The 19,741-nt window shown below is 46.0% G+C and overlaps 28 non-coding genes across 28 annotated transcripts; all 28 read left to right on the top strand.

Annotated features, from left to right (window-relative positions):
• Nucleotides 1–575: 575 nt before the first annotated feature.
• On the top strand, nt 576–716 carry LOC139298445 (U4 spliceosomal RNA). Its single transcript, XR_011598712.1, has one exon. It is a non-coding gene; the product is annotated as a U4 spliceosomal RNA (small nuclear RNA).
• Nucleotides 717–1,261: 545 nt separating this feature from the next.
• LOC139298467 (U1 spliceosomal RNA) lies at nt 1,262–1,425 on the top strand. Its single transcript, XR_011598732.1, has one exon. It is a non-coding gene; the product is annotated as a U1 spliceosomal RNA (small nuclear RNA).
• A 494-nt stretch (nt 1,426–1,919) lies between these two features.
• LOC139298294 (U1 spliceosomal RNA) lies at nt 1,920–2,083 on the top strand. Its single transcript, XR_011598577.1, has one exon. It is a non-coding gene; the product is annotated as a U1 spliceosomal RNA (small nuclear RNA).
• Nucleotides 2,084–2,567: 484 nt separating this feature from the next.
• On the top strand, nt 2,568–2,708 carry LOC139298431 (U4 spliceosomal RNA). Its single transcript, XR_011598698.1, has one exon. It is a non-coding gene; the product is annotated as a U4 spliceosomal RNA (small nuclear RNA).
• A 545-nt stretch (nt 2,709–3,253) lies between these two features.
• On the top strand, nt 3,254–3,417 carry LOC139298302 (U1 spliceosomal RNA). Its single transcript, XR_011598584.1, has one exon. It is a non-coding gene; the product is annotated as a U1 spliceosomal RNA (small nuclear RNA).
• A 484-nt stretch (nt 3,418–3,901) lies between these two features.
• On the top strand, nt 3,902–4,042 carry LOC139298352 (U4 spliceosomal RNA). The gene has a single exon (XR_011598623.1). It is a non-coding gene; the product is annotated as a U4 spliceosomal RNA (small nuclear RNA).
• Nucleotides 4,043–4,587: 545 nt separating this feature from the next.
• LOC139298478 (U1 spliceosomal RNA) lies at nt 4,588–4,751 on the top strand. Its single transcript, XR_011598743.1, has one exon. It is a non-coding gene; the product is annotated as a U1 spliceosomal RNA (small nuclear RNA).
• A 484-nt stretch (nt 4,752–5,235) lies between these two features.
• Nucleotides 5,236–5,376, top strand: LOC139298353 (U4 spliceosomal RNA). Its single transcript, XR_011598624.1, has one exon. It is a non-coding gene; the product is annotated as a U4 spliceosomal RNA (small nuclear RNA).
• A 545-nt stretch (nt 5,377–5,921) lies between these two features.
• LOC139298291 (U1 spliceosomal RNA) lies at nt 5,922–6,085 on the top strand. The gene has a single exon (XR_011598574.1). It is a non-coding gene; the product is annotated as a U1 spliceosomal RNA (small nuclear RNA).
• Nucleotides 6,086–6,579: 494 nt separating this feature from the next.
• Nucleotides 6,580–6,743, top strand: LOC139298315 (U1 spliceosomal RNA). Its single transcript, XR_011598596.1, has one exon. It is a non-coding gene; the product is annotated as a U1 spliceosomal RNA (small nuclear RNA).
• A 484-nt stretch (nt 6,744–7,227) lies between these two features.
• Nucleotides 7,228–7,368, top strand: LOC139298432 (U4 spliceosomal RNA). Its single transcript, XR_011598699.1, has one exon. It is a non-coding gene; the product is annotated as a U4 spliceosomal RNA (small nuclear RNA).
• Nucleotides 7,369–7,913: 545 nt separating this feature from the next.
• Nucleotides 7,914–8,077, top strand: LOC139298215 (U1 spliceosomal RNA). The gene has a single exon (XR_011598504.1). It is a non-coding gene; the product is annotated as a U1 spliceosomal RNA (small nuclear RNA).
• A 484-nt stretch (nt 8,078–8,561) lies between these two features.
• Nucleotides 8,562–8,702, top strand: LOC139298354 (U4 spliceosomal RNA). Its single transcript, XR_011598625.1, has one exon. It is a non-coding gene; the product is annotated as a U4 spliceosomal RNA (small nuclear RNA).
• Nucleotides 8,703–9,247: 545 nt separating this feature from the next.
• Nucleotides 9,248–9,411, top strand: LOC139298227 (U1 spliceosomal RNA). Its single transcript, XR_011598515.1, has one exon. It is a non-coding gene; the product is annotated as a U1 spliceosomal RNA (small nuclear RNA).
• A 494-nt stretch (nt 9,412–9,905) lies between these two features.
• LOC139298239 (U1 spliceosomal RNA) lies at nt 9,906–10,069 on the top strand. The gene has a single exon (XR_011598526.1). It is a non-coding gene; the product is annotated as a U1 spliceosomal RNA (small nuclear RNA).
• A 482-nt stretch (nt 10,070–10,551) lies between these two features.
• LOC139298441 (U4 spliceosomal RNA) lies at nt 10,552–10,692 on the top strand. The gene has a single exon (XR_011598708.1). It is a non-coding gene; the product is annotated as a U4 spliceosomal RNA (small nuclear RNA).
• A 538-nt stretch (nt 10,693–11,230) lies between these two features.
• Nucleotides 11,231–11,394, top strand: LOC139298251 (U1 spliceosomal RNA). Its single transcript, XR_011598537.1, has one exon. It is a non-coding gene; the product is annotated as a U1 spliceosomal RNA (small nuclear RNA).
• A 494-nt stretch (nt 11,395–11,888) lies between these two features.
• LOC139298241 (U1 spliceosomal RNA) lies at nt 11,889–12,052 on the top strand. The gene has a single exon (XR_011598528.1). It is a non-coding gene; the product is annotated as a U1 spliceosomal RNA (small nuclear RNA).
• Nucleotides 12,053–12,536: 484 nt separating this feature from the next.
• Nucleotides 12,537–12,677, top strand: LOC139298433 (U4 spliceosomal RNA). Its single transcript, XR_011598700.1, has one exon. It is a non-coding gene; the product is annotated as a U4 spliceosomal RNA (small nuclear RNA).
• A 545-nt stretch (nt 12,678–13,222) lies between these two features.
• Nucleotides 13,223–13,386, top strand: LOC139298262 (U1 spliceosomal RNA). Its single transcript, XR_011598548.1, has one exon. It is a non-coding gene; the product is annotated as a U1 spliceosomal RNA (small nuclear RNA).
• A 494-nt stretch (nt 13,387–13,880) lies between these two features.
• LOC139298300 (U1 spliceosomal RNA) lies at nt 13,881–14,044 on the top strand. The gene has a single exon (XR_011598582.1). It is a non-coding gene; the product is annotated as a U1 spliceosomal RNA (small nuclear RNA).
• A 482-nt stretch (nt 14,045–14,526) lies between these two features.
• LOC139298356 (U4 spliceosomal RNA) lies at nt 14,527–14,667 on the top strand. Its single transcript, XR_011598626.1, has one exon. It is a non-coding gene; the product is annotated as a U4 spliceosomal RNA (small nuclear RNA).
• An 876-nt stretch (nt 14,668–15,543) lies between these two features.
• LOC139298274 (U1 spliceosomal RNA) lies at nt 15,544–15,707 on the top strand. The gene has a single exon (XR_011598559.1). It is a non-coding gene; the product is annotated as a U1 spliceosomal RNA (small nuclear RNA).
• Nucleotides 15,708–16,189: 482 nt separating this feature from the next.
• LOC139298439 (U4 spliceosomal RNA) lies at nt 16,190–16,330 on the top strand. Its single transcript, XR_011598706.1, has one exon. It is a non-coding gene; the product is annotated as a U4 spliceosomal RNA (small nuclear RNA).
• Nucleotides 16,331–17,194: 864 nt separating this feature from the next.
• On the top strand, nt 17,195–17,335 carry LOC139298357 (U4 spliceosomal RNA). Its single transcript, XR_011598627.1, has one exon. It is a non-coding gene; the product is annotated as a U4 spliceosomal RNA (small nuclear RNA).
• Nucleotides 17,336–17,873: 538 nt separating this feature from the next.
• Nucleotides 17,874–18,037, top strand: LOC139298242 (U1 spliceosomal RNA). The gene has a single exon (XR_011598529.1). It is a non-coding gene; the product is annotated as a U1 spliceosomal RNA (small nuclear RNA).
• A 484-nt stretch (nt 18,038–18,521) lies between these two features.
• LOC139298434 (U4 spliceosomal RNA) lies at nt 18,522–18,662 on the top strand. Its single transcript, XR_011598701.1, has one exon. It is a non-coding gene; the product is annotated as a U4 spliceosomal RNA (small nuclear RNA).
• A 545-nt stretch (nt 18,663–19,207) lies between these two features.
• On the top strand, nt 19,208–19,371 carry LOC139298287 (U1 spliceosomal RNA). Its single transcript, XR_011598570.1, has one exon. It is a non-coding gene; the product is annotated as a U1 spliceosomal RNA (small nuclear RNA).
• The last annotated feature ends 370 nt before the right edge of the window (nt 19,372–19,741 follow it).

Consider the following 19,741-nt stretch of genomic DNA (forward strand, 5'->3'; position numbering starts at 1 on the left):
AACTGAGCTTTAGCATTCTCTTCCACGCTCTTAGCCCATTTTTCCATCTCGGCCTTCGTCTCTTTCCTTCCTTTCTCTACTTCTTCTTTGCACCTCACGATCTCGGTCTTTGTCTCCTCCCTGTATTTCGTATTCTCAACGTTGCCGTTTTTAATCTCGGACATCATATCCTTAGCCCACTGAGGCATGTCGTCGGCACGTGTTAGGCTAATATCACCCTTGCTAGCCGAGGAGGTCAAGTTGCTAACCACCGGCGGCTTTTCTCCGCCCGTTCGAGTCGATCTGGAGGTCATTTTCGGTCGTAAACTGCACTGAGAACGCACTCGTTCACTCCCAAAACAGAATCTTATTCGTCCAGCCCCCCCAAAATGATACAAATATGGCGATATTAATATTTTTGACTACTTTTACACGGAGCCTCCGCACACACGTCTTCACACGGCAAAGCACATCCGGAAGTCCCCAAACATTTCATTGTTTTGAAATGATTGTACACTCAGTAAAGATTGGCAGATGCACCACGTGTGCTGTGACTCATGGACAAGATCCAGGTTTAACTCGCAGCTTCCTCAAGTATTCTTGCGCAGAGGCAATTACATAGTCTATGAAGTTCTGCTGAGACGTGATTATTGCTGGTTGAAAACTTAACCCAATACCCCGCCTGGATGACTTGAAATACAGTCAGCTGTGGCAATTTTTGATAGTTTCTGAAGAGACTTTACAATTTGTATCAATAGTAAAGCCATATTCAATGAATACTAGTTGTCTACTTCTTGTACCTTGTTATGTGGAAAAGTAAAGAAAAATCAAATGTGTTGTTGTTTGCGCTGTAGGCCAATATCCACCTTCTGCGTCAGCTTGTGATAGTGGCAATGTCCATTTTGAGACCGTTGGGTACTTTTGCATTATGTCCACAAAGTGGCAGTGTTGCTGTGCAGCAGTGTTTGGCATACACCGTGAAGCTGTGTGTTGACTAATACAATGTACCTGCGATCCCGTTGGCAACGAGAAGTGGGTGTGGCCTTTTAGATAGGACAAAATTAATTGCGTGCTCTCCTCTGTGAGAATGTCCTTTGTTTGTGGAAGAAATGTGCTCTAGACATTCTTCCATTGCTAGCGTGCTTAGGTCTCAGGCATTTGTGCAGTTGCTGGGCTGCTCAGAGTCACAAAGGCACTGAACTGTGGGATTATGCGTTGTAGGCACCGTCAGCCAGGGTCCAGAGTGTGGGACTGAGCACCCTGTCTGTTACAGTTCCAATTCATACTTACCTGGCAGGGGAGACACCATGATCAAGAAGGTGGTTCACCCAGGGCGAGGCTCGGCCATTGCACTCCGGTTGTGCTGACCCCTGCGAATTCCCCAAATGTGGGAATCTCGACTGCATAATTTCTGGTAGTGGGGGACTGCGTTCGCGCTCTCCCCTGATGGATATGTTGCAAAAAAAACTCACAAACAAATATGTCTCATCCTGTGTTGGACATGCGTAGGAGGCTGATACCCAATATCCACCTTCTGCCTCAGCTTGTGATAGTGGCAATGTCCATTTTGAGAACGTTGGGTACTTTTGCATTATGTCCACAAAGTGGCAGTGTTGCTGTGCAGCAGTGTTTGGCATACACCGTGAAGCTGTGTGTTGACTAATGCAATGTACCTGCGATCCCGTTGGCAGTGGGTGTGGCCTTTTAGATAGGACAAAATGAATTGCGCGCTCTCCTCTGTGAGAATGTCCTTTGTTTGTGGAAGAAATGTGCTTTAGACATTCTTCCATTGCTAGTGTGCTTAGGTCTCAGGCCTTTGTGCAGTTGCTGGGCTGCTCAGAGTCACAAAGGCACTGAACTGTGGGATTATGCGTTGTAGGCACCGTCAGCCAGGGTCCAGAGTGTGGGACTGAGCACCCTGTCTGTTACAGTTCCAATTCATACTTACCTGGCAGGGGAGACACCATGATCAAGAAGGTGGTTCACCCAGGGCGAGGCTCGGCCATTGCACTCCGGTTGTGCTGACTCCTGCGAATTCCCCAAATGTGGGAATCTCGACTGCATAATTTCTGGTAGTGGGGGACTGCGTTCGCGCTCTCTCCTGATGGATATGTTGAAAAAAAAGAATCCACAAACAAATGTGTACTTTACTGCTGCGTAAGTGGCCGATAGTAAATATCCACCTCCTGCTTCAGGCTGTGATAGTGGCAATGTTCATTTTGACACCATTGTGTAATCTTGTAATATGTCCACAAAGCGGCAGTGTTGCTGTGCAGCAGTGTCTGGTATACACCATGAAGCTGCGTGTTGACTAATGCAATGTACCTGCGATCCGGTTGGCACGAGAAGTGGGTGTAGCCTTTTAGATTGGACAAAATGAATTGCATGTTCTCCTCTGTGAGAATGTTCTTTGTTAACAATAGTACACTCACTAAAAAGGAGGGGCTTGTAATCAATAAGCCAATCACACGCAACATAAACATTTCATTGTTTTGAAATGATTGTACACTCAGTAAAGATTGGCAGATGCACCACGTGTGCTGTGACTCATGGACAAGATCCAGGTTTAACTCGCAGCTTCCTTAAGTATTCTTGTGCAGAGGCAATTTCATAGTCTATGAAGTTCTGCTGAGACGTGATTATTGCTGGTTGAAAACTTAACCCAATACCCCGCCTGGATGACTTGAAATACAGTCAGCTGTGGCAATTTTTGTTAGTCTCTGAAGAGACTTTACAATTTGTATCAATAGTAAAGCCATATTCAATGAATACTAGTTGGCTACTTCTTGTACCTTGTTATGTGGAAAAGTAAAGAAAAATCAAATGTGTTGTTGTCTGCGCTGTAGGCCAATATCCACCTTCTGCGTTAGCTTGTGATAGTGGCAATGTCCATTTTGAGACCGTTGGGTACTTTTGCATTATGTCCACAAAGTGGCAGTGTTGCTGTGCAGCAGTGTTTGGCATACACCGTGAAGCTGTGTGTTGACTAATGCAATGTACCTGCGATCCCGTTGGCAGCGAGAAGTGGGTGTGGCCTTTTAGATAGGACAAAATGAATTGCGTGCTCTCCTCTGTGAGAATGTCCTTTGTTTGTGGAAGAAATGTGCTCTAGACATTCTTCCATTGCTAGCGTGCTTAGGTCTCAGGCGTTTGTGCAGTTGCTGGGCTGCTCAGAGTCACAAAGGCACTGAACTGTGGGATTATGCGTTGTAGGCACCGTCAGCCAGGGTCCAGAGTGTGGGACTGAGCACCCTGTCTGTTACAGTTCCAATTCATACTTACCTGGCAGGGGAGACACCATGATCAAGAAGGTGGTTCACCCAGGGCGAGGCTCGGCCATTGCACTCCAGTTGTGCTGACCCCTGCGAATTCCCCAAATGTGGGAATCTCGACTGCATAATTTCTGGTAGAGGGGGACTGCGTTCGCGCTCTCCCCTGATGGATATGTTGAAAAAAAAGAATCCACAAACAAATGTGTACTTTACTGCTGCGTAAGTGGCCGATAGTAAATATCCACCTCCTGCTTCAGGCTGTGATAGTGGCAATGTTCATTTTGACACCATTGTGTAATCTTGTAATATGTCCACAAAGCGGCAGTGTTGCTGTGCAGCAGTGTCTGGTATACACCATGAAGCTGCGTGTTGACTAATGCAATGTACCTGCGATCCGGTTGGCACGAGAAGTGGGTGTAGCCTTTTAGATTGGACAAAATGAATTGCATGTTCTCCTCTGTGAGAATGTTCTTTGTTAACAATAGTACACTCACTAAAAAGGAGGGGCTTGTAATCAATAAGCCAATCACACGCAACATAAACATTTCATTGTTTTGAAATGATTGTACACTCAGTAAAGATTGGCAGATGCACCACGTGTGCTGTGACTCATGGACAAGATCCAGGTTTAACTCGCAGCTTCCTTACGTATTCTTGCGCAGAGGCAATTTCATAGTCTATGAAGTTCTGCTGAGACGTGATTATTGCTGGTTGAAAACTTAACCCAATACCCCGCCTGGATGACTTGAAATACAGTCAGCTGTGGCAATTTTTGTTAGTCTCTGAAGAGACTTTACAATTTGTATCAATAGTAAAGCCATGTTCAATTAATACTAGTTGGCTACTTCTTGTACCTTGTTATGTGGAAAAGTAAAGAAAAATCAAATGTGTTGTTGTCTGCGCTGTAGGCCAATATCCACCTTCTGCGTTAGCTTGTGATAGTGGCAATGTCCATTTTGAGACCGTTGGGTACTTTTGCATTATGTCCACAAAGTGGCAGTGTTGCTGTGCAGCAGTGTTTGGCATACACCGTGAAGCTGTGTGTTGACTAATGCAATGTACCTGCGATCCCGTTGGCAGCGAGAAGTGGGTGTGGCCTTTTAGATAGGACAAAATGAATTGCGTGCTCTCCTCTGTGAGAATGTCCTTTGTTTGTGGAAGAAATGTCCTCTAGACATTCTTCCATTGCTAGCGTGCTTAGGTCTCAGGCGTTTGTGCAGTTGCTGGGCTGCTCAGAGTCACAAAGGCACTGAACTGTGGGATTATGCGTTGTAGGCACCGTCAGCCAGGGTCCAGAGTGTGGGACTGAGCACCCTGTCTGTTACAGTTCCAATTCATACTTACCTGGCAGGGGAGACACCATGATCAAGAAGGTGGTTCACCCAGGGCGAGGCTCGGCCATTGCACTCCGGTTGTGCTGACCCCTGCGAATTCCCCAAATGTGGGAATCTCGACTGCATAATTTCTGGTAGTGGGGGACTGCGTTCGCGCTCTCCCCTGATGGATATGTTGAAAAAAAAGAATCCACAAACAAATGTGTACTTTACTGCTGCGTAAGTGGCCGATAGTAAATATCCACCTCCTGCTTCAGGCTGTGATAGTGGCAATGTTCATTTTGACACCATTGTGTAATCTTGTAATATGTCCACAAAGCGGCAGTGTTGCTGTGCAGCAGTGTCTGGTATACACCATGAAGCTGCGTGTTGACTAATGCAATGTACCTGCGATCCGGTTGGCACGAGAAGTGGGTGTAGCCTTTTAGATTGGACAAAATGAATTGCATGTTCTCCTCTGTGAGAATGTTCTTTGTTAACAATAGTACACTCACTAAAAAGGAGGGGCTTGTAATCAATAAGCCAATCACACGCAACATAAACATTTCATTGTTTTGAAATGATTGTACACTCAGTAAAGATTGGCAGATGCACCACGTGTGCTGTGACTCATGGACAAGATCCAGGTTTAACTCGCAGCTTCCTTACGTATTCTTGCGCAGAGGCAATTTCATAGTCTATGAAGTTCTGCTGAGACGTGATTATTGCTGGTTGAAAACTTAACCCAATACCCCGCCTGGATGACTTGAAATACAGTCAGCTGTGGCAATTTTTGTTAGTCTCTGAAGAGACTTTACAATTTGTATCAATAGTAAAGCCATGTTCAATTAATACTAGTTGGCTACTTCTTGTACCTTGTTATGTGGAAAAGTAAAGAAAAATCAAATGTGTTGTTGTCTGCGCTGTAGGCCAATATCCACCTTCTGCGTTAGCTTGTGAGAGTGGCAATGTCCATTTTGAGACCGTTGGGTACTTTTGCATTATGTCCACAAAGTGGCAGTGTTGCTGTGCAGCAGTGTTTGGCATACACCGTGAAGCTGTGTGTTGACTAATGCAATGTACCTGCGATCCCGTTGGCAGCGAGAAGTGGGTGTGGCCTTTTAGATAGGACAAAATGAATTGCGTGCTCTCCTCTGTGAGAATGTCCTTTGTTTGTGGAAGAAATGTCCTCTAGACATTCTTCCATTGCTAGCGTGCTTAGGTCTCAGGCGTTTGTGCAGTTGCTGGGCTGCTCAGAGTCACAAAGGCACTGAACTGTGGGATTATGCGTTGTAGGCACCGTCAGCCAGGGTCCAGAGTGTGGGACTGAGCACCCTGTCTGTTACAGTTCCAATTCATACTTACCTGGCAGGGGAGACACCATGATCAAGAAGGTGGTTCACCCAGGGCGAGGCTCGGCCATTGCACTCCGGTTGTGCTGACCCCTGCGAATTCCCCAAATGTGGGAATCTCGACTGCATAATTTCTGGTAGTGGGAGACTGCGTTCGCGCTCTCCCCTGATGGATATGTTGCAAAAAAAACTCACAAACAAATATGTCTCATCCTGTGTTGGACATGCGTAGGAGGCTGATACCCAATATCCACCTTCTGCCTCAGCTTGTGATAGTGGCAATGTCCATTTTGAGAACGTTGGGTACTTTTGCATTATGTCCACAAAGTGGCAGTGTTGCTGTGCAGCAGTGTTTGGCATACACCGTGAAGCTGTGTGTTGACTAATGCAATGTACCTGCGATCCCGTTGGCAGTGGGTGTGGCCTTTTAGATAGGACAAAATGAATTGCGCGCTCTCCTCTGTGAGAATGTCCTTTGTTTGTGGAAGAAATGTGCTTTAGACATTCTTCCATTGCTAGTGTGCTTAGGTCTCAGGCCTTTGTGCAGTTGCTGGGCTGCTCAGAGTCACAAAGGCACTGAACTGTGGGATTATGCGTTGTAGGCACCGTCAGCCAGGGTCCAGAGTGTGGGACTGAGCACCCTGTCTGTTACAGTTCCAATTCATACTTACCTGGCAGAGGAGACACCATGATCAAGAAGGTGGTTCACCCAGAGCGAGGCTCGGCCATTGCACTCCGGTTGTGCTGACTCCTTCGAATTCCCCAAATGTGGGAATCTCGACTGCATAATTTCTGGTAGTGGGGGACTGCGTTCGCGCTCTCCCCTGATGGATATGTTGAAAAAAAAGAATCCACAAACAAATGTGTACTTTACTGCTGCGTAAGTGGCCGATAGTAAATATCCACCTCCTGCTTCAGGCTGTGATAGTGGCAATGTTTATTTTGACACCATTGTGTAATCTTGTAATATGTCCACAAAGCGGCAGTGTTGCTGTGCAGCAGTGTCTGGTATACACCATGAAGCTGCGTGTTGACTAATGCAATGTACCTGCGATCCGGTTGGCACGAGAAGTGGGTGTAGCCTTTTAGATTGGACAAAATGAATTGCATGTTCTCCTCTGTGAGAATGTTCTTTGTTAACAATAGTACACTCACTAAAAAGGAGGGGCTTGTAATCAATAAGCCAATCACACGCAACATAAACATTTCATTGTTTTGAAATGATTGTACACTCAGTAAAGATTGGCAGATGCACCACGTGTGCTGTGACTCATGGACAAGATCCAGGTTTAACTCGCAGCTTCCTTAAGTATTCTTGTGCAGAGGCAATTTCATAGTCTATGAAGTTCTGCTGAGACGTGATTATTGCTGGTTGAAAACTTAACCCAATACCCCGCCTGGATGACTTGAAATACAGTCAGCTGTGGCAATTTTTGTTAGTCTCTGAAGAGACTTTACAATTTGTATCAATAGTAAAGCCATATTCAATGAATACTAGTTGGCTACTTCTTGTACCTTGTTATGTGGAAAAGTAAAGAAAAATCAAATGTGTTGTTGTCTGCGCTGTAGGCCAATATCCACCTTCTGCGTTAGCTTGTGATAGTGGCAATGTCCATTTTGAGACCGTTGGGTACTTTTGCATTATGTCCACAAAGTGGCAGTGTTGCTGTGCAGCAGTGTTTGGCATACACCGTGAAGCTGTGTGTTGACTAATGCAATGTACCTGCGATCCCGTTGGCAGCGAGAAGTGGGTGTGGCCTTTTAGATAGGACAAAATGAATTGCGCGCTCTCCTCTGTGAGAATGTCCTTTGTTTGTGGAAGAAATGTGCTCTAGACATTCTTCCATTGCTAGCGTGCTTAGGTCTCAGGCGTTTGTGCAGTTGCTGGGCTGCTCAGAGTCACAAAGGCACTGAACTGTGGGATTATGCGTTGTAGGCACCGTCAGCCAGGGTCCAGAGTGTGGGACTGAGCACCCTGTCTGTTACAGTTCCAATTCATACTTACCTGGCAGGGGAGACACCATGATCAAGAAGGTGGTTCACCCAGGGCGAGGCTCGGCCATTGCACTCCGGTTGTGCTGACCCCTGCGAATTCCCCAAATGTGGGAATCTCGACTGCATAATTTCTGGTAGTGGGGGACTGCGTTCGCGCTCTCCCCTGATGGATATGTTGAAAAAAAAGAATCCACAAACAAATGTATACTTTACTGCTGCGTAAGTGGCCGATAGTAAATATCCACCTCCTGCTTCAGGCTGTGATAGTGGCAATGTTCATTTTGACACCATTGTGTAATCTTGTAATATGTCCACAAAGCGGCAGTGTTGCTGTGCAGCAGTGTCTGGTATACACCATGAAGCTGCGTGTTGACTAATGCAATGTACCTGCGATCCGGTTGGCACGAGAAGTGGGTGTAGCCTTTTAGATTGGACAAAATGAATTGCATGTTCTCCTCTGTGAGAATGTTCTTTGTTAACAATAGTACACTCACTAAAAAGGAGGGGCTTGTAATCAATAAGCCAATCACACGCAACATAAACATTTCATTGTTTTGAAATGATTGTACACTCAGTAAAGATTGGCAGATGCACCACGTGTGCTGTGACTCATGGACAAGATCCAGGTTTAACTCGCAGCTTCCTTACGTATTCTTGCGCAGAGGCAATTTCATAGTCTATGAAGTTCTGCTGAGACGTGATTATTGCTGGTTGAAAACTTAACCCAATACCCCGCCTGGATGACTTGAAATACAGTCAGCTGTGGCAATTTTTGTTAGTCTCTGAAGAGACTTTACAATTTGTATCAATAGTAAAGCCATATTCAATGAATACTAGTTGGCTACTTCTTGTACCTTGTTATGTGGAAAAGTAAAGAAAAATCAAATGTGTTGTTGTCTGCGCTGTAGGCCAATATCCACCTTCTGCGTTAGCTTGTGATAGTGGCAATGTCCATTTTGAGACCGTTGGGTACTTTTGCATTATGTCCACAAAGTGGCAGTGTTGCTGTGCAGCAGTGTTTGGCATACACCGTGAAGCTGTGTGTTGACTAATGCAATGTACCTGCGATCCCGTTGGCAGCGAGAAGTGGGTGTGGCCTTTTAGATAGGACAAAATGAATTGCGTACTCTCCTCTGTGAGAATGTCCTTTGTTTGTGGAAGAAATGTGCTCTAGACATTCTTCCATTGCTAGCGTGCTTAGGTCTCAGGCGTTTGTGCAGTTGCTGGGCTGCTCAGAGTCACAAAGGCACTGAACTGTGGGATTATGCGTTGTAGGCACCGTCAGCCAGGGTCCAGAGTGTGGGACTGAGCACCCTGTCTGTTACAGTTCCAATTCATACTTACCTGGCAGGGGAGACACCATGATCAAGAAGGTGGTTCACCCAGGGCGAGGCTCGGCCATTGCACTCCGGTTGTGCTGACCCCTGCGAATTCCCCAAATGTGGGAATCTCGACTGCATAATTTCTGGTAGTGGGGGACTGCGTTCGCGCTCTCCCCTGATGGATATGTTGCAAAAAAAACTCACAAACAAATATGTCTCATCCTGTGTTGGACATGCGTAGGAGGCTGATACCCAATATCCACCTTCTGCCTCAGCTTGTGATAGTGGCAATGTCCATTTTGAGAACGTTGGGTACTTTTGCATTATGTCCACAAAGTGGCAGTGTTGCTGTGCAGCAGTGTTTGGCATACACCGTGAAGCTGTGTGTTGACTAATGCAATGTACCTGCGATCCCGTTGGCAGTGGGTGTGGCCTTTTAGATAGGACAAAATGAATTGCGCGCTCTCCTCTGTGAGAATGTCCTTTGTTTGTGGAAGAAATGTGCTCTAGACATTCTTCCATTGCTAGCGTGCTTAGGTCTCAGGCGTTTGTGCAGTTGCTGGGCTGCTCAGAGTCACAAAGGCACTGAACTGTGGGATTATGCGTTGTAGGCACCGTCAGCCAGGGTCCAGAGTGTGGGACTGAGCACCCTGTCTGTTACAGTTCCAATTCATACTTACCTGGCAGGGGAGACACCATGATCAAGAAGGTGGTTCACCCAGGGCGAGGCTCGGCCATTGCACTCCGGTTGTGCTGACCCCTGCGAATTCCCCAAATGTGGGAATCTCGACTGCATAATTTCTGGTAGTGGGGGACTGCGTTCGCGCTCTCCCCTGATGGATATGTTGCAAAAAAAACTCACAAACAAATGTGTACTTTACTGCTGCGTAAGTGGCCGATAGTAAATATCCACCTCCTGCTTCAGGCTGTGATAGTGGCAATGTTTATTTTGACACCATTGTGTAATCTTGTAATATGTCCACAAAGCGGCAGTGTTGCTGTGCAGCAGTGTCTGGTATACACCATGAAGCTGCGTGTTGACTAATGCAATGTACCTGCGATCCGGTTGGCACGAGAAGTGGGTGTAGCCTTTTAGAATAGACAAAATGAATTGCATGTTCTCCTCTGTGAGAATGTTCTTTGTTAACAATAGTACACTCACTAAAAAGGAGGGGCTTGTAATCAATAAGCCAATCACACGCAACATAAACATTTCATTGTTTTGAAATGATTGTACACTCAGTAAAGATTGGCAGATGCACCACGTGTGCTGTGACTCATGGACAAGATCCAGGTTTAACTCGCAGCTTCCTTGAGTATTCTTGCGCAGAGGCAATTTCATAGTCTATGAAGTTCTGCTGAGACGTGATTATTGCTGGTTGAAAACTTAACCCAATACCCTGCCTGGATGACTTGAAATACAGTCAGCTGTGGCAATTTTTGTTAGTCTCTGAAGAGACTTTACAATTTGTATCAATAGTAAAGCCATATTCAATGAATACTAGTTGGCTACTTCTTGTACCTTGTTATGTGGAAAAGTAAAGAAAAATCAAATGTGTTGTTGTCTGCGCTGTAGGCCAATATCCACCTTCTGCGTTAGCTTGTGATAGTGGCAATGTCCATTTTGAGACCGTTGGGTACTTTTGCATTATGTCCACAAAGTGGCAGTGTTGCTGTGCAGCAGTGTTTGGCATACACCGTGAAGCTGTGTGTTGACTAATGCAATGTACCTGCGATCCCGTTGGCAGTGGGTGTGGCCTTTTAGATAGGACAAAATGAATTGCGCGCTCTCCTCTGTGAGAATGTCCTTTGTTTGTGGAAGAAATGTGCTCTAGACATTCTTCCATTGCTAGCGTGCTTAGGTCTCAGGCGTTTGTGCAGTTGCTGGGCTGCTCAGAGTCACAAAGGCACTGAACTGTGGGATTATGCGTTGTAGGCACCGTCAGCCAGGGTCCAGAGTGTGGGACTGAGCACCCTGTCTGTTACAGTTCCAATTCATACTTACCTGGCAGGGGAGACACCATGATCAAGAAGGTGGTTCACCCAGGGCGAGGCTCGGCCATTGCACTCCGGTTGTGCTGACCCCTGCGAATTCCCCAAATGTGGGAATCTCGACTGCATAATTTCTGGTAGTGGGGGACTGCGTTCGCGCTCTCCCCTGATGGATATGTTGCAAAAAAAACTCACAAACAAATATGTCTCATCCTGTGTTGGACATGCGTAGGAGGCTGATACCCAATATCCACCTTCTGCCTCAGCTTGTGATAGTGGCAATGTCCATTTTGAGAACGTTGGGTACTTTTGCATTATGTCCACAAAGTGGCAGTGTTGCTGTGCAGCAGTGTTTGGCATACACCGTGAAGCTGTGTGTTGACTAATGCAATGTACCTGCGATCCCGTTGGCAGTGGGTGTGGCCTTTTAGATAGGACAAAATGAATTGCGCGCTCTCCTCTGTGAGAATGTCCTTTGTTTGTGGAAGAAATGTGCTTTAGACATTCTTCCATTGCTAGTGTGCTTAGGTCTCAGGCCTTTGTGCAGTTGCTGGGCTGCTCAGAGTCACAAAGGCACTGAACTGTGGGATTATGCGTTGTAGGCACCGTCAGCCAGGGTCCAGAGTGTGGGACTGAGCACCCTGTCTGTTACAGTTCCAATTCATACTTACCTGGCAGGGGAGACACCATGATCAAGAAGGTGGTTCACCCAGGGCGAGGCTCGGCCATTGCACTCCGGTTGTGCTGACTCCTGCGAATTCCCCAAATGTGGGAATCTCGACTGCATAATTTCTGGTAGTGGGGGACTGCGTTCGCGCTCTCCCCTGATGGATATGTTGAAAAAAAAGAATCCACAAACAAATGTGTACTTTACTGCTGCGTAAGTGGCCGATAGTAAATATCCACCTCCTGCTTCAGGCTGTGATAGTGGCAATGTTCATTTTGACACCATTGTGTAATCTTGTAATATGTCCACAAAGCGGCAGTGTTGCTGTGCAGCAGTGTCTGGTATACACCATGAAGCTGCGTGTTGACTAATGCAATGTACCTGCGATCCGGTTGGCACGAGAAGTGGGTGTAGCCTTTTAGATTGGACAAAATGAATTGCATGTTCTCCTCTGTGAGAATGTTCTTTGTTAACAATAGTACACTCACTAAAAAGGAGGGGCTTGTAATCAATAAGCCAATCACACGCAACATAAACATTTCATTGTTTTGAAATGATTGTACACTCAGTAAAGATTGGCAGATGCACCACGTGTGCTGTGACTCATGGACAAGATCCAGGTTTAACTCGCAGCTTCCTTAAGTATTCTTGTGCAGAGGCAATTTCATAGTCTATGAAGTTCTGCTGAGACGTGATTATTGCTGGTTGAAAACTTAACCCAATACCCCGCCTGGATGACTTGAAATACAGTCAGCTGTGGCAATTTTTGTTAGTCTCTGAAGAGACTTTACAATTTGTATCAATAGTAAAGCCATATTCAATGAATACTAGTTGGCTACTTCTTGTACCTTGTTATGTGGAAAAGTAAAGAAATATCAAATGTGTTGTTGTCTGCGCTGTAGGCCAATATCCACCTTCTGCGTTAGCTTGTGATAGTGGCAATGTCCATTTTGAGACCGTTGGGTACTTTTGCATTATGTCCACAAAGTGGCAGTGTTGCTGTGCAGCAGTGTTTGGCATACACCGTGAAGCTGTGTGTTGACTAATGCAATGTACCTGCGATCCCGTTGGCAGCGAGAAGTGGGTGTGGCCTTTTAGATAGGACAAAATGAATTGCGCGCTCTCCTCTGTGAGAATGTCCTTTGTTTGTGGAAGAAATGTGCTCTAGACATTCTTCCATTGCTAGCGTGCTTAGGTCTCAGGCGTTTGTGCAGTTGCTGGGCTGCTCAGAGTCACAAAGGCACTGAACTGTGGGATTATGCGTTGTAGGCACCGTCAGCCAGGGTCCAGAGTGTGGGACTGAGCACCCTGTCTGTTACAGTTCCAATTCATACTTACCTGGCAGGGGAGACACCATGATCAAGAAGGTGGTTCACCCAGGGCGAGGCTCGGCCATTGCACTCCGGTTGTGCTGACCCCTGCGAATTCCCCAAATGTGGGAATCTCGACTGCATAATTTCTGGTAGTGGGGGACTGCGTTCGCGCTCTCCCCTGATGGATATGTTGCAAAAAAAACTCACAAACAAATATGTCTCATCCTGTGTTGGACATGCGTAGGAGGCTGATACCCAATATCCACCTTCTGCCTCAGCTTGTGATAGTGGCAATGTCCATTTTGAGAACGTTGGGTACTTTTGCATTATGTCCACAAAGTGGCAGTGTTGCTGTGCAGCAGTGTTTGGCATACACCGTGAAGCTGTGTGTTGACTAATGCAATGTACCTGCGATCCCGTTGGCAGTGGGTGTGGCCTTTTAGATAGGACAAAATGAATTGCGCGCTCTCCTCTGTGAGAATGTCCTTTGTTTGTGGAAGAAATGTGCTCTAGACATTCTTCCATTGCTAGCGTGCTTAGGTCTCAGGCGTTTGTGCAGTTGCTGGGCTGCTCAGAGTCACAAAGGCACTGAACTGTGGGATTATGCGTTGTAGGCACCGTCAGCCAGGGTCCAGAGTGTGGGACTGAGCACCCTGTCTGTTACAGTTCCAATTCATACTTACCTGGCAGGGGAGACACCATGATCAAGAAGGTGGTTCACCCAGGGCGAGGCTCGGCCATTGCACTCCAGTTGTGCTGACCCCTGCGAATTCCCCAAATGTGGGAATCTCGACTGCATAATTTCTGGTAGTGGGGGACTGCGTTCGCGCTCTCCCCTGATGGATATGTTGCAAAAAAAACTCACAAACAAATGTGTACTTTACTGCTGCGTAAGTGGCCGATAGTAAATATCCACCTCCTGCTTCAGGCTGTGATAGTGGCAATGTTTATTTTGACACCATTGTGTAATCTTGTAATATGTCCGCAAAGCGGCAGTGTTGCTGTGCAGCAGTGTCTGGTATACACCATGAAGCTGCGTGTTGACTAATGCAATGTACCTGCGATCCGGTTGGCACGAGAAGTGGGTGTAGCCTTTTAGATTGGACAAAATGAATTGCATGTTCTCCTCTGTGAGAATGTTCTTTGTTAACAATAGTACACTCACTAAAAAGGAGGGGCTTGTAATCAATAAGCCAATCACACGCAACATAAACATTTCATTGTTTTGAAATGATTGTACACTCAGTAAAGATTGGCAGATGCACCACGTGTGCTGTGACTCATGGACAAGATCCAGGTTTAACTCGCAGCTTCCTTGAGTATTCTTGCGCAGAGGCAATTTCATAGTCTATGAAGTTCTGCTGAGACGTGATTATTGCTGGTTGAAAACTTAACCCAATACCCCGCCTGGATGACTTGAAATACAGTCAGCTGTGGCAATTTTTGTTAGTCTCTGAAGAGACTTTACAATTTGTATCAATAGTAAAGCCATATTCAATGAATACTAGTTGGCTACTTCTTGTACCTTGTTATGTGGAAAAGTAAAGAAAAATCAAATGTGTTGTTGTCTGCGCTGTAGGCCAATATCCACCTTCTGCGTTAGCTTGTGATAGTGGCAATGTCCATTTTGAGACCGTTGGGTACTTTTGCATTATGTCCACAAAGTGGCAGTGTTGCTGTGCAGCAGTGTTTGGCATACACCGTGAAGCTGTGTGTTGACTAATGCAATGTACCTGCGATCCCGTTGGCAGTGGGTGTGGCCTTTTAGATAGGACAAAATGAATTGCGCGCTCTCCTCCTGCATAATTTCTGGTAGTGGGGGACTGCGTTCGCGCTCTCCCCTGATGGATATGTTGCAAAAAAAACTCACAAACAAATATGTCTCATCCTGTGTTGGACATGCGTAGGAGGCTGATACCCAATATCCACCTTCTGCCTCAGCTTGTGATAGTGGCAATGTCCATTTTGAGAACGTTGGGTACTTTTGCATTATGTCCACAAAGTGGCAGTGTTGCTGTGCAGCAGTGTTTGGCATACACCGTGAAGCTGTGTGTTGACTAATGCAATGTACCTGCGATCCCGTTGGCAGTGGGTGTGGCCTTTTAGATAGGACAAAATGAATTGCGCGCTCTCCTCTGTGAGAATGTCCTTTGTTTGTGGAAGAAATGTGCTCTAGACATTCTTCCATTGCTAGCGTGCTTAGGTCTCAGGCGTTTGTGCAGTTGCTGGGCTGCTCAGAGTCACAAAGGCACTGAACTGTGGGATTATGCGTTGTAGGCACCGTCAGCCAGGGTCCAGAGTGTGGGACTGAGCACCCTGTCTGTTACAGTTCCAATTCATACTTACCTGGCAGGGGAGACACCATGATCAAGAAGGTGGTTCACCCAGGGCGAGGCTCGGCCATTGCACTCCGGTTGTGCTGACCCCTGCGAATTCCCCAAATGTGGGAATCTCGACTGCATAATTTCTGGTAGTGGGGGACTGCGTTCGCGCTCTCCCCTGATGGATATGTTGCAAAAAAAACTCACAAACAAATGTGTACTTTACTGCTGCGTAAGTGGCCGATAGTAAATATCCACCTCCTGCTTCAGGCTGTGATAGTGGCAATGTTTATTTTGACACCATTGTGTAATCTTGTAATATGTCCACAAAGCGGCAGTGTTGCTGTGCAGCAGTGTCTGGTATACACCATGAAGCTGCGTGTTGACTAATGCAATGTACCTGCGATCCGGTTGGCACGAGAAGTGGGTGTAGCCTTTTAGATTGGACAAAATGAATTGCATGTTCTCCTCTGTGAGAATGTTCTTTGTTAACAATAGTACACTCACTAAAAAGGAGGGGCTTGTAATCAATAAGCCAATCACACGCAACATAAACATTTCATTGTTTTGAAATGATTGTACACTCAGTAAAGATTGGCAGATGCACCACGTGTGCTGTGACTCATGGACAAGATCCAGGTTTAACTCGCAGCTTCCTTGAGTATTCTTGCGCAGAGGCAATTTCATAGTCTATGAAGTTCTGCTGAGACGTGATTATTGCTGGTTGAAAACTTAACCCAATACCCCGCCTGGATGACTTGAAATACAGTCAGCTGTGGCAATTTTTGTTAGTCTTTGAAGAGACTTTACAATTTGTATCAATAGTAAAGCCATATTCAATGAATACTAGTTGGCTACTTCTTGTACCTTGTTATGTGGAAAAGTAAAGAAAAATCAAATGTGTTGTTGTCTGCGCTGTAGGCCAATATCCACCTTCTGCGTTAGCTTGTGATAGTGGCAATGTCCATTTTGAGACCGTTGGGTACTTTTGCATTATGTCCACAAAGTGGCAGTGTTGCTGTGCAGCAGTGTTTGGCATACACCGTGAAGCTGTGTGTTGACTAATGCAATGTACCTGCGATCCCGTTGGCAGTGGGTGTGGCCTTTTAGATAGGACAAAATGAATTGCGCGCTCTCCTCCTGCATAATTTCTGGTAGTGGGGGACTGCGTTCGCGCTCTCCCCTGATGGATATGTTGCAAAAAAAACTCACAAACAAATGTGTACTTTACTGCTGCGTAAGTGGCCGATAGTAAATATCCACCTCCTGCTTCAGGCTGTGATAGTGGCAATGTTTATTTTGACACCATTGTGTAATCTTGTAATATGTCCACAAAGCGGCAGTGTTGCTGTGCAGCAGTGTCTGGTATACACCATGAAGCTGCGTGTTGACTAATGCAATGTACCTGCGATCCGGTTGGCACGAGAAGTGGGTGTAGCCTTTTAGATTGGACAAAATGAATTGCATGTTCTCCTCTGTGAGAATGTTCTTTGTTAACAATAGTACACTCACTAAAAAGGAGGGGCTTGTAATCAATAAGCCAATCACACGCAACATAAACATTTCATTGTTTTGAAATGATTGTACACTCAGTAAAGATTGGCAGATGCACCACGTGTGCTGTGACTCATGGACAAGATCCAGGTTTAACTCGCAGCTTCCTTACGTATTCTTGCGCAGAGGCAATTTCATAGTCTATGAAGTTCTGCTGAGACGTGATTATTGCTGGTTGAAAACTTAACCCAATACCCCGCCTGGATGACTTGAAATACAGTCAGCTGTGGCAATTTTTGTTAGTCTCTGAAGAGACTTTACAATTTGTATCAATAGTAAAGCCATGTTCAATGAATACTAGTTGGCTACTTCCTGTACCTTGTTATGTGGAAAAGTAAAGAAGAATCAAATGTGTTGTTGTCTGCGCTGTAGGCCAATATCCACCTTCTGCGTTAGCTTGTGATAGTGGCAATGTCCATTTTGAGACCGTTGGGTACTTTTGCATTATGTCCACAAAGTGGCAGTGTTGCTGTGCAGCAGTGTTTGGCATACACCGTGAAGCTGTGTGTTGACTAATGCAATGTACCTGCGATCCCGTTGGCAGTGGGTGTGGCCTTTTAGATAGGACAAAATGAATTGCGCGCTCTCCTCTGTGAGAATGTCCTTTGTTTGTGGAAGAAATGTGCTTTAGACATTCTTCCATTGCTAGTGTGCTTAGGTCTCAGGCCTTTGTGCAGTTGCTGGGCTGCTCAGAGTCACAAAGGCACTGAACTGTGGGATTATGCGTTGTAGGCACCGTCAGCCAGGGTCCAGAGTGTGGGACTGAGCACCCTGTCTGTTACAGTTCCAATTCATACTTACCTGGCAGGGGAGACACCATGATCAAGAAGGTGGTTCACCCAGGGCGAGGCTCGGCCATTGCACTCCGGTTGTGCTGACTCCTGCGAATTCCCCAAATGTGGGAATCTCGACTGCATAATTTCTGGTAGTGGGGGACTGCGTTCGCGCTCTCCCCTGATGGATATGTTGAAAAAAAAGAATCCACAAACAAATGTGTACTTTACTGCTGCGTAAGTGGCCGATAGTAAATATCCACCTCCTGCTTCAGGCTGTGATAGTGGCAATGTTCATTTTGACACCATTGTGTAATCTTGTAATATGTCCACAAAGCGGCAGTGTTGCTGTGCAGCAGTGTCTGGTATACACCATGAAGCTGCGTGTTGACTAATGCAATGTACCTGCGATCCGGTTGGCACGAGAAGTGGGTGTAGCCTTTTAGATTGGACAAAATGAATTGCATGTTCTCCTCTGTGAGAATGTTCTTTGTTAACAATAGTACACTCACTAAAAAGGAGGGGCTTGTAATCAATAAGCCAATCACACGCAACATAAACATTTCATTGTTTTGAAATGATTGTACACTCAGTAAAGATTGGCAGATGCACCACGTGTGCTGTGACTCATGGACAAGATCCAGGTTTAACTCGCAGCTTCCTTAAGTATTCTTGTGCAGAGGCAATTTCATAGTCTATGAAGTTCTGCTGAGACGTGATTATTGCTGGTTGAAAACTTAACCCAATACCCCGCCTGGATGACTTGAAATACAGTCAGCTGTGGCAATTTTTGTTAGTCTCTGAAGAGACTTTACAATTTGTATCAATAGTAAAGCCATATTCAATGAATACTAGTTGGCTACTTCTTGTACCTTGTTATGTGGAAAAGTAAAGAAATATCAAATGTGTTGTTGTCTGCGCTGTAGGCCAATATCCACCTTCTGCGTTAGCTTGTGATAGTGGCAATGTCCATTTTGAGACCGTTGGGTACTTTTGCATTATGTCCACAAAGTGGCAGTGTTGCTGTGCAGCAGTGTTTGGCATACACCGTGAAGCTGTGTGTTGACTAATGCAATGTACCTGCGATCCCGTTGGCAGCGAGAAGTGGGTGTGGCCTTTTAGATAGGACAAAATGAATTGCGCGCTCTCCTCTGTGAGAATGTCCTTTGTTTGTGGAAGAAATGTGCTCTAGACATTCTTCCATTGCTAGCGTGCTTAGGTCTCAGGCGTTTGTGCAGTTGCTGGGCTGCTCAGAGTCACAAAGGCACTGAACTGTGGGATTATGCGTTGTAGGCACCGTCAGCCAGGGTCCAGAGTGTGGGACTGAGCACCCTGTCTGTTACAGTTCCAATTCATACTTACCTGGCAGGGGAGACACCATGATCAAGAAGGTGGTTCACCCAGGGCGAGGCTCGGCCATTGCACTCCGGTTGTGCTGACCCCTGCGAATTCCCCAAATGTGGGAATCTCGACTGCATAATTTCTGGTAGTGGGGGACTGCGTTCGCGCTCTCCCCTGATGGATATGTTGCAAAAAAAACTCACAAACAAATATGTCTCATCCTGTGTTGGACATGCGTAGGAGGCTGATACCCAATATCCACCTTCTGCGTTAGCTTGTGATAGTGGCAATGTCCATTTTGAGACCGTTGGGTACTTTTGCATTATGTCCACAAAGTGGCAGTGTTGCTGTGCAGCAGTGTTTGGCATACACCGTGAAGCTGTGTGTTGACTAATGCAATGTACCTGCGATCCCGTTGGCAGTGGGTGTGGCCTTTTAGATAGGACAAAATGAATTGCGCGCTCTCCTCCTGCATAATTTCTGGTAGTGGGGGACTGCGTTCGCGCTCTCCCCTGATGGATATGTTGCAAAAAAAACTCACAAACAA

The sequence above is a fragment of the Enoplosus armatus genome, chromosome 15 (assembly GCF_043641665.1).
Source record: "Enoplosus armatus isolate fEnoArm2 chromosome 15, fEnoArm2.hap1, whole genome shotgun sequence".
NCBI classification, from domain to species: domain Eukaryota; kingdom Metazoa; phylum Chordata; class Actinopteri; order Centrarchiformes; family Enoplosidae; genus Enoplosus; species Enoplosus armatus.